General features: G+C 39.5%; 1 pseudogene; it reads left to right on the top strand.

Annotated features, from left to right (window-relative positions):
* Window positions 1-3,487: 3,487 nt before the first annotated feature.
* LOC104216200 (acetyl-CoA-benzylalcohol acetyltransferase-like) lies at window positions 3,488-4,848 on the top strand (annotated as a pseudogene).
* Window positions 4,849-16,604: the final 11,756 nt, after the last annotated feature.

A 16,604-nucleotide genomic window follows, 5' to 3' on the forward strand; every position in this document is an offset into this window, starting at 1 on the left:
AGAGTCATCAACATCATCAGACATATGGTTGATGGACTCGGCTTGTAGCCATCATATGTGTCCCAACAGGGACTGGTTTGTGGAATTTCAAGAAGGAGAATATGGAGTCATCCACACAGCGGATAACAGCCCTCTTACCTCATATGGCATTGGTTCAATACGATTAAGGAACCATGATGGAATGATCAGAACATTAACAGATGTTCGATATGTACCGGATTTGAAGAAGAATCTCATCTCTGTGGGAGCCCTAGAATCAAAAGGGTTCAAAATCATTGCAGAAAATGGAGTGATGAGAGTATGCTCCGGTGCACTAGTGGTAATGAAGGCTAATCGGAAGAATAATAATATGTACCGCTATCGTGGCAGTACAGTTATTGGGACAGCGACAGTGACATCCAGTGACGACAAAGAGGCAGAAGCAACCAAGCTATGGCACATGCGCTTGGGACATGCTGGAGGAAAATCCTTGAAAACTCTATCAGATCAAGGATTGTTAAAAGGAGTAAAGGCTTGCAACTTGGAGTTTTGTGAGCATTGTGTCAAAGGGAAACAGACAAGGGTTAAATTTGGTACAGCGATCCATAATACTAAAGGCATTTTGGATTATGTACACTCTGATGTTTGGGGTCCTTCCAAAACACCTTCATTGGGTGGGAAGCACTATTTTGTAACCTTTGTTGATGATTTTTCCCGAAGAGTATGGGTGTATACAATGAAGAGCAAAGATGAAGTGTTGGGAATTTTTCTCAAATGGAAGACGATGGTGGAGAATCAGACAGGCAGGAGAATCAAGTGTATTCGCACAGACAATGGAGGTGAATACAACATTAATCGTCTACCATCTGCTGCTATTGATGGCAAAACACCATTTGAAAAATGGTACGGAAAACCTGCTGTAGATTATAACTCTTTGCACGTGTTTGGCTCAACTGCATATTATCATGTGACGGAGTCAAAATTGGATCCAAGGGCAAAGAAGGCTATTTTTATGGGAATTACTTCTGGAGTCAAAGGATATCGCTTATGGTGTCCTATGACAAAGAAAGTAATATTCAGCAGGGATGTTACCTTTGATGAATCTGCTATGGTAAATAAGGTAACAGAAGATACCAAACAAAATGAAGGTGCTTCTAAGCAGGTGGAGTTTGAGGGAAAATTTATTTTTCCTACACAAGAAGCAGAGGAGGAAACAAATGAAGATTACCCTCTGGAAGGAGAGCCAGTAGAGGAGATTCCAACTCAGGAACCTCAACAACAACTTGAATCAATAGCAACCAGCAGGCCAAAAAGAACAATAACGAAACCTGTTCGTCTCATAGAGACGGTTGCTTGTGCAACCTCAATTGTAGCTGATGATGTTCCTACCACTTATAAAGATGTTGTCCAAAGTTCAGAAGAAGATAAGTGGAGGATTGCCATGAATGATGAAATACAGTCCCTTCATCAGAATCATACATGGAGATTGGCCAATCTCCCGAAGGGAAAGAAAGCAATTGGGTGCAAATGGGTATTTGCAAAGAAAGAAGGATTTCCTAACCAAGTAGATGTTCGCTACAAAGCAAGATTGGTGGCCAAAGGATATGCTCAAAAGGAGGGAATTGATTACAATGAAGTATTTTCTCCAGTTGTAAAACATTCCTCCATTAGAATTATGTTGGCTTTGGTAGCACAATTGGATTTGGAACTAGTTCAGATGGATGTAAAAACTGCGTTTTTACATGGAAACTTGGAGGAGGAAATCTACATGACTCAGCCAGAAGGATTCAAAGTTGCTGGAAAAGAAAATATGGTGTGCAAACTTGAAAAATCGTTGTACGGATTGAAACAATCTTCTAGACAATGGTACAAGCGATTTGACGAGTTTATGTTGCGGCAAGGGTACAAGAGAAGCAAATACGATCATTGTGTGTATTTGCACAAGCTTAAAGATGGTTCCTTTGTATATCTTCTCCTATATGTTGATGATATGTTGATAGCTTCCAAGAATTTGGAAGAAATTGATAAGTTGAAGATTCAACTGAAGAAGGAGTTCGAGATGAAGGATTTGGGTGAGGCAAAGAAAATTCTTGGCATGGAGATAATTAGAGATAGACGTTCAAAGAAACTCTGTTTATCTCAAAAGGAATATTTGAAGAGAGTACTTCAACGTTTTGGCATAGATGACAAGACTAAGCCAGTTAGTACTCCACTTGCTTCCCATTTTAAGCTAAGTTCTACTATTTGGCAAAGAAAATTCATACTACAGAGAATCCTGCTGATATGCTGACAAAGGTGGTGACTGCGGTCAAGTTTCAACATTGTTTGGATTTGATCAACATTGTTGAAAACTGAAGATTAAAGATGAAGACACAATCAAAATTTGTTATTGAGAGAAAATTGAAGATGTGGAATTTTGCCAAGGTGGAGATTTGTTGAAGTTTGGCAAATTTGTCCCACATCGGTGGGCTCTTGAATTTTGGGGGGATTTTCCCCCTATAAAAGAAGGCTTAATGTTTAGGATTTAAACACACCTCTCATTTGTCTTCTCATCTGTTTAAGACATTTGTATTTCTCTCTTTAGTATTATTTCACTTGTATTTTTGGAGTGAAATAAAATATTGGTTGTGTCCGAGGAGTAGGCAAAATTAGCCGAACCTCGTAAATTCTGGTGTTTCCTTTATTATTGTTTTATTATCTTATTTATTATTTGGTGGCTGTCATAATTTTTGGTATAGCAGTTGTGACTTATTCATACTATATACATTTGACTTCCGCAACAGTTCTCTTGTAGGAAATTTACATGCATGCTTGAATATTTTTGGGGATGAGATTCCTTCGTAATGAGCAAAGCCAAAACACGATAATTAAAGCACCTAATTTTTTTATGAAATCTATGCCGTGCTCATTACAAACGAGGGGAATAAACTAATGCCAACGAGTACAAGGTTGACGAAATGCATGTCTAATAGCTGGCCAAACTTTTTTTCGTCAAAATTGCTTCTTCTGTGCCAAAAGCACTTTTGATCAAAAATTGAGTTATTTTGCCAAGCTTTTGGAAGGAAAAAAAGTGCTTTTGAATTTTGGAGAAACAGAAAAAAATAGCTTCTTTTTAAAAATATTTTTTTGAGAAGCATTTTTGAGAAAAATACATTTAGAAGTAGTTTTTTTAAAGCTTGATCAAACACTAATTGCTACTCGGAAGTGTTGTTCAAACTAATTAGCCAAACACAAACTGTTTTTCACCAAAAGTACTTTTGAAAAAGCATTTTTTTTTAAAAAGCACTTCTCAAAATAAACTAATTTTTGTAGTTCGGCCAAACGGGCTATAAGGATGGGATTATGCCTCTGTAAGAGAATCTGTTGACTGAGGAATATTTTAAGAACAACTTGAAATTCCGAAATCAACAGAACAGAAAAAGAACTCTAGTCCAGAAAAATTTTCTCCTTTTCATTTCTAGATATTTCCTTATTAAGAAAAATCAGAGCTATATTTGTTTGTCTTTTTTGTTGTGGATTTCAGGTTCTCAAGTCAATCCTTATGGCCAAGTTGGAGATTCAAACTCAGACAAGGAAAATGGCAAGGCCCTCAACTCCTACCCCAGACCACCTTCGGTTCCTCAATCTTTCATTGTTTGATCAGCTGGCTCGTCATATCTATGTACCAGTACTATTACACTACTTGCCGAGCAGTGAATGGAACAGCGCAGAAAACACTGAAACATATGATAAGCTGCAAAAATCATTGGCTGAAACCTTAGCCAAGTTTTACCCTCTAGCAGGAAGATTTAGAAAAGATGACCTCTCAATTCACTGCAATGACGAAGGTGTTGACTATGTCGAAACCAAAGTCAATGCGGATCTTGCTGAGTTTCTCCAACAAGGACCCAAGAATATTGAGCTTTTGGATGATCTTCTTCCAAAAACAGATCTTCCATCAATCCCATTACTTGGAATCCAAGTAAACATATTCAATTGTGGAGGCCTATTCATTGGAATACAAATTTCTCACATCGTAGCAGATGCTTTCACGTTAGCAACATTTGTCAAGGAATGGGCACACATTAGCCAAACAGGAACGACAAAACGCTGTCTCTCAAGTTTCGGTCACTGCAACCGCTCTTTCCTACCAGAGTGTTATCAGTACCTCAGCCTTCACCACCTTCCGACAGAGGCGCTAAGATTGTCAGGGGAAGGTTTGTGTTTAATGCTTTGGCAATAGCAAAGCTGAAAGAGAGAATCAATTCGACTGCTACCTTAAATAAAACTACTCGAGTGGTGGTTGTTATGTCGTTAATATGGAATGTTCTAGTGGGCATTTCCTCAGCCAAACATGGACATTCAAGGGACTCTACTTTGTTCTTTCCCATAAATTTGAGAGGAAAATCAAATTTAACATCTACAGAACATGTTCTAGGGAATTTCTTGATGTCTGGAATTGCTATTCTCGAGGCAAACTAATCAAGAATGGAGCTGAATGACTTTGTTAACTTGGTTGGAAATGCATCAAGGGACACATCTGTAGGCATTGGTAAGGCAAGCATCGATGATATTACCTCTATGGTTGTTAAAAATAACACAGAATTTTTAAACAAATTTGGTCAGAAAGACAAGATGGACATTTATGCTATCACTAGTTGGTGCAGATTCCCCTGGTATGAAGCGGACTTTGGTTGGGGAAAGCCGTTCTGGGTGAGTTCTGTGGGCAGATCTATGGAAGTAATTAGTCTGTTTGACACGAAAAATGGTGATGACATAGAAGCATGGTTAGGTTTGAATGAGAATGACATGGCTGAATTCGAGAGAGACCCTGACATTTTGACATATTGTCCTCGTCAAAAGCATAAGTTGATTACTCAAATTCGATAAAATGAAATTACATTTTGTCCCGTTAGCAATTGTTTATGGTTTGTAACTGGAGTTCCAAATTCGAAGTGTTCTCCTTCATCAGAATTACTATATACTTTTTCGGGCAAATAGGCCCCTTACCTCCGATTATAGCTCCAAGTCCATGCATAATATGCCATGTATGATATGAACTTTGAATGCACATAATAGGCCATAACAAGAACTTAGCCTATCTTGGCTCATTGGTACTCTTATTCTTATAATCTCATAATCACCTTCGTATCGCATACAATTATCTCGTGGAACCTCATATGTTTTCTTTGAATAAATAAGCTTGAAAACTTAACTCGACATTTAGAAAGATAACTTAACTCTAAAGATGTTCATAAAAAGCTTAAAGTATTTCACTTAGTCCTTATACCTGATTTCTTGATAATTAGCAAAGGAAAGTATATCAAAAATCAAGTGTTTTAATAGTTTAAACGTAAAATTTATATTTGAGATTTTTGGAAATCGATGTGTCACTTTAGAGATTTTAAAATATATTTTAATAAGGAAGAAGGACTGATCGTAAATACTACATGCCTTTATTTGGTTTAGTCACACAACCCAAAGACGAATAAGAATTCATATATATAAACATATGGATAAGAAAACCGACAAAATGACATATATAGATGTCGAATACCCTAATTAACCGAACGAGTAGAATATCAACCTAATAGCATCATGAAAATACTTCAGCTATGATCCCAATGCCTTTCACAGAAGGTCTTTCTAGCAATAGAATAGTAAAATATCACATTTGACGTCTTAGGAATTTCCAAGAATTCGTGCAAAAAGGAAGGACGGAGCTTAGCCTTAACATACCTTTCCAATGAACGTCCGAATGCCTGTAGTTCCATCACGAAAGTTGTTCCTTACGTTCTAAGCTTTGCAAACAGTATATATATGCAACTTATACGCACTTATAAACAGTTCATAATTGAGTTTAAATCGGCAGATTTGCCATATGTCCCTAACTTGACGAAACGTTCGTAGAACTTTGTAAAAACGATCATAAAAGAGTCCCAAGATGATTACCTTGGAAAATCAAGTATAAAGCCTGAAGAACCAACAAGAACAACAAATTCTTATCTTCCAAAAATAGCTCCAAACACAGCTAATAGAAGGGGGAAACGATTGCAAAGCGTAGAGATTGAGTTTCTAGGCACGGGGACAAACTTTAACGGTAGAAATCGTTAAAAACGTACCTTAATCACTCAACAACACTATGGAACCCTCTCTTCAGCTCCCTCACTATTTTGGGAAGAAAATGAAATATTTTGGGGTCTTACAAGTCGGATTTTCCGACTTATACCACTTGTTTGACCCGACTCGGTTCGTGACCCGGTTTCATCCTGGACAGTCCGGGGTAAATCAATCATAACTTTTTACTCCAATGTCCGTTTGATATGAGGTATTTTTGGTTGCAAACTAGACTTGTAGACCTTAGATTAGATAGGTTGTGGGTCCCATAACTCATTATATATTGGGAGATACATTTGACCCAAAGTTTAGAGAAATTTACGATAACCTTTGCCGACCTTTATTTCGCAACTTGCTTGACTCCAAAACTTAACATGTGACCCGTGTGATATTATAATACCTCATAATACACTATTCTTAGCATATTAGACACTCTTAGTCTTATCCCACAGGTGCAAGTTAACTTAAACCTTCCGAACGCGCGGGGTGTTATCCGAGCCATTTCTTTAACCACGAACCTTTGTTTAAAGGATTCCTTTGACCTAAAGCTTTAGTTAGTTCCTTGATATTACCACACATTTTCAGTTTTATTCTCCCAATGTGCTATACCCAATCATATATACCTAATATAACCATGCCATGTTACGTATATTACGTAAGAGAAGAGGAAAAAACATATGGGGTCTCACAGTCTCCCCCCTTAAGAACATTCGTCCGCGAATGGGTCAAATCAATTCCTTGGTTTCATTTTTTTTCCACTAACACGTTATTTGTGAGGCTATATTTGTTACATTTGCAAAGCATAAATCAAATTCTGAAGATTCCAACTACTAGGCTTCGTATAGCTATCTCGCAATAAGAAATTTAAATTGCACTTTCTTGTCATTTAAAAAATCCAACTAAGTGTTGTAAAGAAATAATTGCCAATTATTTAAATGCGACTCACCTTAAGTCGTAAATAAGTAGGGGTACTTCTTCTTTATTTCCTTCTCAGCCTCCCAGGTCATTTCCTCGATGTTATTATTTCGCCATAACACTTTCACGGAAGCCACTTCTTTATTTCGAAGCTTTCTTACCTGCCGATCTAAAATAGCTACTGGTACCTCTACGTAAGATAAGTCTTCAACAATGTGAATATCCTCAATGGACGTAATACGTGAAGTATCTCCAATGCACTTCCGCAACATAGATACATGAAACACAGGATGGACTGTTCCCAATTCTGAAGGCAAATCAAGCTCGTACGCCACCTTACCAATCCTCCAAATAATCTTATACGGTCCAACATACCTGGGGCTGAGCTTCCCCTTCTTTCCAAATCGCATGACGCCCTTCATAGGCGATACTTTCAGGAAAACCCAATCTTCTACATCAAACTCTAAATCTCGTCATCGAACATCTGCATAAGACTTCTGCCGACTTTGTGTTGTATGCAGCCGATCTTTAATAAGTTTTACCTTTTCCATTGCTTGCTGGACTAAATTAGGACCTAGCAACTCTGCTTCCCCGACCTCGAACCAACCGATCGGTGACCTACACTTCCGCCCGTATAGTGCTTTGTAAGGGGCCATCTGAATACTAGCACGGAAGTTTTTATTATAAGCGAACTCAATATGAGGTAGATGATCATCTCAACTTCCTTTAAAATCTAGCACGCAGGCACGTAACATATCCTCAACTGTCTGAATAGTACGCTCTGCCTGTCCATTAGTTTGCGGATGAAAAGTTGTGCTAAGATTTACCTGCGTGCCTAGACCCTTCTGAAAAGATTTCCAAAAATGTGCTGTAAATTGAGCCCCTCGATCAGAGATAATAGATAATAGTACCCCATGAAGGCGCACAATCTCCTGAATGTAAAGCTTGGCATAATCCTCGGTTGAATATGTCGTCCTGACTGGCAGAAAATGAGCAGATTTTGTAAACCTATCAATAATTACCCAAATAGAATCATACCTCCGTTGAGTACGAGGCAAACCGGTGATGAAGTCCATATTTATCATGTCCCATTTCCATAATGGAAGTTCAATACACTGAGTTAGGCCTCCAAGCTTATGATGTTCGGCTTTAACTTGCTGGCAGTTAGGACATTGGGCTACCATCTCCGCGATATCTTTTTTCATTCCATTCCACCAATAGATCTGTAAAAGGTCCCGATACATCTTTGTCACTCCGGGGTGAACTGCATATCTAGAATAATGGGCCTCCGAAAGAATCTTGGCGTGGAGCTCTCCGACTATCGGTACATGTGAGCACGTGATTTTTGTTTCGCGTGACAACCGCTCCAAAAGAAATAAAAAATAATAAACAATTGGTCCTGCTGTACAATTTTTGGATTTTTACATAGCATTTTGTTAATTATTTGCGATTTTTGCCCATTTTTATTTTATTAAAACAAAATACAAAAATATGTGTGTCATGCGTAATTTGAACCGTAACATGGTTGTTAAATAGAAAAGCATAAACATGCATCTTTGTCCGTGATTTTGTTTTGTTTGATTTTTTCCTGTTTTCAATTATTTTAATGTGGTAGCAAATAATTGTATTAAGTGTTTATTTTAATTTGATTTTACTTAGTTTTGTATTTTTATAATAAAAAAAAAAGAAAAAAAAAGGCCTTTCCTTTTCTGGACTTGGGCCAATTTGTTAAAATTGGCCCAAACAAACAATGCCCAAACCAGGCCTGCCCGGTCCGCACCAGCTGATACCCAGGATGTCCAAACGACGCCGTTTTAATCCAGCCTGATCTGGGCCGTTGATCTTAGATTGATCAACGGCCAAGATCACATTTCCCATACCCACGAACAAAACCCGACCCGTTCCACCCGGACCAACCCAAACCCCCTTTAGTTGAAACGACACCATCTCTTCTAAACCTTCAGATCCAAGCCGTGAATCTTGATTGATCCAACGGCTGAGATCAGCCCACCCATCCCATATATAACCTTCTAACCTTACCCTGCCCCCTATCCAATACCCCAGCTCCCGTCTTCACCTTCTTCCCCATCAAACCCTAGAGCCGCCCCTGTATCCTTCACCATGAAAGCCGGCGGCATGGACGCCGGTGACCTTCCCCTTAACACCATAGGACCCCCTTGCCATCCTGAACCTGGATCTGTTAACCACCTAGCTCGAATCCCTTCCCACCTTCTCGAATCTTCATTTGAAGATTCGAGTCGGAACCTGACTCACATCGTTTGACCCCAGTCTCACACCAGACACTCCCCAGACCCCCTCGTGACCAAACCATGCTTGGTTTGGTCCGAATCTGACCAGGGAAGCATGAATCCCAGATCTGATTTTTTGAAACCATAAGGTTCCTCAACACTGGTCCATGTTCATCCGAGCCAAAGAAATTAAGGTCTAATGGACCTTAATCGAAGTGTTTCTCATCTGAGAAACACTTCGATTAAAGTCCGTTCAGCCTTAAGAAAGGCCTGACCGAGTCCGAGTTAAGGTTTTGATTTTTCAAGGTTTAAGGTGAGTTCTTTCTTTTTCTTTATTTGTTTTGGTCCATCTGATTTATGGTGAAGGTATGTTCATGTTTTGTTTGTGTCCCCGAATTTTATCAACTATGCCCTGTCCACTTTGCCTGAACCTTTGTTGTTTGGTTGAGTATCTTCTTCTACTTGTTCTGATAGTGTGTATGTATGTATTTGTTGTGCAATTAGTTTGAATTCCAAATTTGTACTGATTAACTGATTCCTCGAAGTACAATTCTGTTTAGTCAGTACAATTCGAATCATGTGTCCTATACTTTTGAATGTCTGATTTTGGTGTCGATTGTATGTGTTATAACTAATATAGTCGAGTCGACATGTGTCGTCAATTAGTTTCAACTGTCTGAACAAAAATAAATCGATTTGCTTCTGTTGAACATTGCCTGAATCAATTAAGAACCAAGTTCAGTTACTTATAATTGTTAATATGATTTCAGAAACCTAAGGCTTGGTCTGTAATTGAAATCTGAATTGATGGCATGTGCACTTGTGCACAGCATGTGCATTGTGCACAGCCTGGTTCCTGCATAAAAGGGCTTTTGATTTAAAAATGGTTTGACAGCATAGCTGTCAGATATATTCTGCTGCCCATACTTTGCTTTAGTTTAAGAAGTATTAAACCTTTTAAAGGATAAGTCTGCCAGGGAATGTTGATGGGGGTTAATACTTAAATAACTAAGTGGAACTGAAAAGAAGGCAGCACATGGGAGGGTGTTCGAATGGTCTAAACAGGCTGTTTAAAGGGATGATTTGAGGCTCAATAAAAGGGGGGGCACTTCCATCAGTTCTGGGGGAGGATTTTGAAAAAGAGAGAGAGGGGAATACACTGATATAAGGGGGATTGGTAAGAAAACAAAAAGAGGGAGTTGTCTGAAAACACACGGACAGAAATAGATAAAGAGAGGCCTAATACAGAAAAGGGACTGCAATTTTTCATCTTTGTCTTGATTCTCAACTGGTCTGGATTGGTTTGTCCCATATTGATTTATCCTTAGTCTTGTTTGAGATTACTAGTCGTGTGAAGTGTTAGTTCAGTTCTGGATCCATTCTGGTTAAATTCTGATTCTATATTATTGGGAATCTGCTACATTCTGCCATCTTTCATTGGCTCTAAGTTGCATATTGCACTGGGAATTTGTCCTGCTGTTGTTCATCTGTTACTGCTGTCCCGCTTGCACTGTTGCTCAACTGACTCCCCTACCTTCTTCACTGTAAGCATTTCCTCAGGTACACATTTCGAATCTGTCTGATGTTGCAATGAAAGCTGAATCAAAAGATCTGAAGGAGTTATAATCACCTGTTGTATTGCTTACGAATTTTTTTATATAAATGTTGTTAAGATATGTAAGTTCCTGGTCTGTTAGCCTAATAGAGATACATTAGTAAGGTTGTACTTAATTAAAGTTTATGCCAATCTGAAACTGGGACATTTTATTCGTTTAGTAGTATACAAGATGTAAACACAATCCGTGAAATGTGAAGCTATTTAATACGATTGTTAACTCAAACTCGCTCTTTCAGCATGCTTTGAATATGTAAGGGCAAATGGCTGTTTAGATCTAGCTAAAGATAATACAGTTTCAAACTCTTGAGTTTCAGTTTCATTAGGCAGTTTATAGGATGAGTTTCAAATATCATTAGTCGCATTTTCTAATAAGCAATTTTAATTAATCTTGTCTAAATAAGTTAAAGTTAGGGAGCTCTTGTAACAGTCGTAGCATTTCATCAATCTCGTATATAATTCTTCTATCAAGTTAAAAGCATGTTTTCATGAGGTACAACGTTTCTTCACTCTGCAAATAATTAATCAGACGATTAACTAAAATCTGGATTTGGACAAACATATAATTGAATTAGCATGCATCTTTTCTTCTATTTTCAGAGATAAACACATTAGAAATGTAGTCGCTTTAGGATGTTCCTTCTAAAATAATGAGACGAGCCTCGCCAAATGAAAAATGTAAATTGCGGGGCCCTCAATAATTAACCATAATAAATATTTAGAATTCAGGATAGGCCGTTTAGCGAATTTCACGGTTTCCTACATAATAATAATGCGCTAGATTCTTTAGGCGCGACTTAATTAAATTACATTCTTAAACCCGGGTGCACATTGATGTGACCCGAATCCAAATCTCAACGGAGTCGAAGTGTGTTTAACAATTACGGGTGCATTGATTGCAACGTAGTTCGAGATACATTTTCACGACGTTGCAATTCTATAAAAATAAATGATAATAATAAAAGCGGTTTAAACTTAATAAAAGCACATAAGTCACAACATGTATTTAAATCAGATATTTAGCCATTATAACAATTTAAGCGACCGTGCTAGAACCACGGGATTCGAGGGTGCCTAACACCTTCCCTCGGGTCAACAGAATTCCTTACTTAGAATTTCTGGTTCGCAGACTTCATTTGGAAAAGTCAAAAATTTCCTCGATTTGGGATTCAAGATAAACCGGTGACTTGGGACACCAAAAGCCAAACCTTTCCCAAGTGGCGACTCTGAATTAAATAAATAATCCCATTTCGAATATTGTCACTTAAATTGGAAAAACTCCACCCGCGCATTTAACCCTTCGGGGCCGGGCGCGCAAAAAGGAGGTGTGACAGCTCTGGCGACTCTGCTGGGGATTGTAACCCAGAACCACTGGTTCAGGGTTCAAGAATTCGAGCTTAGAATAATTGTTATATTTGGCTTTATTATCTGATCTTTATTACATGTTTTTGCATAATGTGCTAAATGTTGTCTTTTACCGCTTTGATATTATCTGAACTGTATATAAACTGTGCCGAAACCCTTCTTTTCTTACCTCCGGGGAGAAGCTCGCTGGTCGAGACTCCCTATTCTGTTAGTGTCAATACCTGAAATAAGAAAGAGGTCGGACAAGTTACAAAGCCGGACGATCTCGCGGGTCCCCGGTACGTAGCCCCCTCCTCGACTCGAGTTGTCCGCTCGGGTACACAGTCTAGAACAAATACCCAGGTTACGAACCTAGAATAACTTGACTTCATGCCGGATCCCTAGTAGGAACGCTTATTTGCATCATGTTGCATTTGACTTAGGGGACTCAACACAGGGGTTGGGTCCGTCTAGGACAGGCAACCTGAAATGAAAAGACCATCATGCTGCATTCCTATCTGTGTGTGCATTTATTTGCTTCGGTTCCGCATGTCGACCGGTTCCTAAAAAAAAAAAATAGCAGCGTAGGGGAAATGATTACTTATGTTGGAAAAACAAAACCAATGTCCAAGTAGTGTCAAAACCTCGCCGGAATTTTTCTAAAAAAAAAATGAAAACAAAATTTGTCTTTTTATTGAGAGTTATTAAAAAAAATAATATAAAAATTTTCTTTTTTTTATCACTTTCAAAATCAAAAAAAAAAAGAGTATTTATTTAAAAGTAAAAAAAAACGGAAAGTTCATAATTCAAAAAAAAATGTTGTTTCTTTCATAGTACCCCTTTATGAATTCAGACTAATAGTCCAAATTTTTCCTAAAAAAAATATATAATAAATATTTTCTTTAGTCTTTATCTCTTTTCAAAAAATAATAAAAATACGTATTCTTGATTTCTAGGTTTATTCAATTTTCCCTATTTACGGTATGCCCGAACTACGCCGGTTTGATTCTCACCGGATGTGAGATATGTAGGCAACCCTCGTCGGGTTCAACCCCATTTTCGCTAAAATAGCCAAAATCAATAAATAAAAAAAAATGTGTCAAATTTTAAAAGAGCCGTAAATAAATCGGGTGACGTTGTTTTGTCATAAATAGCTGAATGTTCCCGAAAGGGACGCCGGAAGGCTGACTTTGCATAAATAGCCACCTTTGGGTCTTGTTTAGCATTTTTATCCAGTAGGCCCACACAGCATTAAAATCTTCATCCCCGAGGTGTTTAAAGGCCGTGTTCAAAACCGGATCCCCTCTGTAAAATATTTTGAGTCAGTCATTTTTGTTAAAATCACCTTAATAAATGTGCAGGATGAGCACGACGCAAAATGAACGTTTTTCAATAATGACCAAAATCCCTGTCAAGTTACGGCTATGGTGGAATGATCTAGGTGTTGAAGGACAAAATGAGGTTAAGAAATATCTGAAAGGTCTTGTGGGTTTATTGGAAATCCAGCCTCGGGGAGATATCATAAGAGCTTTGGTTACCTATTGGGACCCGGCGCACAATGTTTTCCATTTCTCTGATTTTGAACTCACCCCGACTTTGGAAGAAATGGCCGGATACATCGGGAATACTGAGCTTCCCTTGAGGGAAAAATACTTGGTCGCCCCAAGAGTCGTCACGGTACATCGATTCCTAGATTCATTGAAGATACCTAGAACAGTCCACAACCCGGATCTGGCAGCCGGATTTTGTACTCCATGCTTCATATATGATAGGTACGGTCATGAGGGGGGATTCAATAATCCAATCAACAAACTGTGCAGCAAAGGAGTTCGTCAGAAGTGGGACAAGCACAGACGGGTAGCGTTCATGATGATGTTCCTGGGCCTTCTGGTATTTCCAAGGAAAGACGGAAACATTGATTTGAAGATATCCGGGGTCGTCAGCACTTTACTCACGCAAAGTGACAGTACTCTCGCGCCTATGGTGGTATCTGACATCTTTCGGGCTCTCACAGCTTGTAAAGTTGGGGGAAATTTCTTCGAAGGTTGTAACTTGCTCCTACAGATATGGATGACCGAGCACCTCTGCCATCATTCCGAAATTTTGAGCCATGGTTCCCTGGAAAAGACGTGCATAGAAGAATCTTACACGAGAACCAAAGAGATCATTTTGCCCAAAGGAGTCCTGGCATGGACCTCGTTCTTTCAAGCTCTTACTGCCAGCCAAATACAATGGACGTTAGGATGGTTGCCTGTTGATGAGATCCTATATATGTCGGCAGCTAAAACTCATTTCTTGCTGATGGGGCTTAAGAGCATTCAACCTTACGCACCCTGCCGAGTTTTGAGACAGTTCGGAAGATGCCAGACAGTACCTCATGAGGAAGATCTTAGCGCTCAAGCAGTTGAGATAAGTCCTAACGGACAATTCCCAGAAGCAAAGATTCGCCAAATCTGGAGTGAGCGTCAATATTTGAAATCAGATACTTGCGTGCGGGATCGAGCCAAAGGAGAGACGGCACCAGGTTACCTTGCATGGTATAGAAGGGAACTTGAGCATGAAAGGACGACTAAGAGACCCCACATCCGGAATTTCGCCGAATCATCGCAAAGGCAGTGGGATTGGTTAGCGAAGGAAAGAGGCTATTGCGCCAAAATCAGCAGGTTAAGGCAACAAGTGGAAAGCTTGAAATATGAGCACAACGTGCAAGTTGCTACCGATCTGGGAGAGCGGAACAGGTTAATTCAGGAGAACGAAATGCTCAGGGCCCAGATCAAATAGATAAGGGTGGATACGGATAAACAGCCAAGGCGTCGATCAGACGAACACCTGATAAAAAGCTAAAAAGTGAAATCAGGGAATGGCAAGATGGTTTGGAGAAATCTGAAAACGCCATAGCAGAGCTCAGGGCACAGTGGGATGCAAGAGCAGATGAGCATCGCCGATACCTGAATCAATTGGAAGGCAACCACGAGAAGACTGTTGCTAAAATAAAGAGAGAGATGGCTGCACTTGAGATCAAAGCAGCTAATCAGGCCAATGATTTCCAAATTGAGAGCAGATACTAGTACGACTCAATAGCCCAGATGAAGTTCGAAGTACGGCAACTGAAGCATCAGCATGTACAGGATGCTCAAGTCTTCAGGATATGCAGCGATCAGATAAAACGCTTACTCGTAGAGAAGAAGCAAACCAGAGATAGGATCAAGGCCATTGCCCATGCCATCACCAGACGATGTCTACGATGTGAGAACATGTCCAGCATTACCGTCCTCTCGGCACTAATGGGTTATGTTAAGCAGACTATGCACGAGCTGGAGCAACTTGAGGGGGATCTCACGCCTAGGACCGCGGCGAGGCCGAACGATGCCCCGCGGAAACCAATTTTTAAAACCATAATGCACTCATAAGTCAAATCTGTATCTTAGCATTTTCTGCCTGTTTTTCCCATCAGGGTGATTTTTAGTCTATGTTGAGTCTAGGTTTATTTTCGAAGTTTGCTTTTGCAAAATGTAGTTTGTAATAGACCGCTTCAACAATAAAGAGGTTGTTTCTTTTACGCTCATTTGTGTTGTTTCGAACTACGTAATGATCTGATTCACGTAGGCATCGTGATACGTAGGCAATCCTCATCAGATCCGGTCGCATTTCTTTTACTGCAAAATAAAAAAAAAACATAAAAGAAAGACAAAAGAGAAAAAGAAAAAAAACTAATAAAAAATGCCGGAATGACGCATGCTCTCGTAGCAAACATATAGTAATCCACTTAACTGTATAGGTGCATCATGCCCAACGTGAGATTAACTATCTGTTATTTGCTACAAATTAACCGTGCGTTTGTCATTGAGTATTTTCCAGGGTTTTGAAAAGACGGTTGGTTTGGTGAAAGTCTGGCCTCGCACTCATACTTCACGAGGTCAAGGAGAAGTGTTCAACTACCTGTTGTTAGGACCAGAAGCAGTACTCACACTTACTTCACCAGGTCAAAAGGAAGTGTGGAAATGTCTTCAGAAATTCCATTGCAAACAATCCCTGTTTCCGAGGAAAGCTCGATCTCAGCCGTCCTCACACCTGAATCCGCAACTGCGGAGGAAAATAGAATCCTACGGCTCCGCATGTTGGAAATGCTGGACGATTGGAATAATGGGAAAGAGCCGCCAAGTGTCGTCCCCGGATTCCCTGAATTATTCTCCAGGTCAAGTGGGACTTCTAATGTCCCCATAAATTATCCTGCTACCCCATTCGGGTACCCAGCCACCTCAGCCTTCTCTGCTGGATCGCCTTCTGAGCCTCATCCCCGAATGTCATCCACTGATGCAAGCATGAACATCTTTACTGCATCGCCTTGCCCGATTACGGCACAGCCTACCACGTACAAGCCAAGCTTTGACTCATCCTCTTTTACA

This window comes from Nicotiana sylvestris, chromosome 1, assembly GCF_000393655.2.
Source record: "Nicotiana sylvestris chromosome 1, ASM39365v2, whole genome shotgun sequence".
In the NCBI taxonomy this organism is placed as follows: Eukaryota; Viridiplantae; Streptophyta; class Magnoliopsida; order Solanales; family Solanaceae; genus Nicotiana; species Nicotiana sylvestris.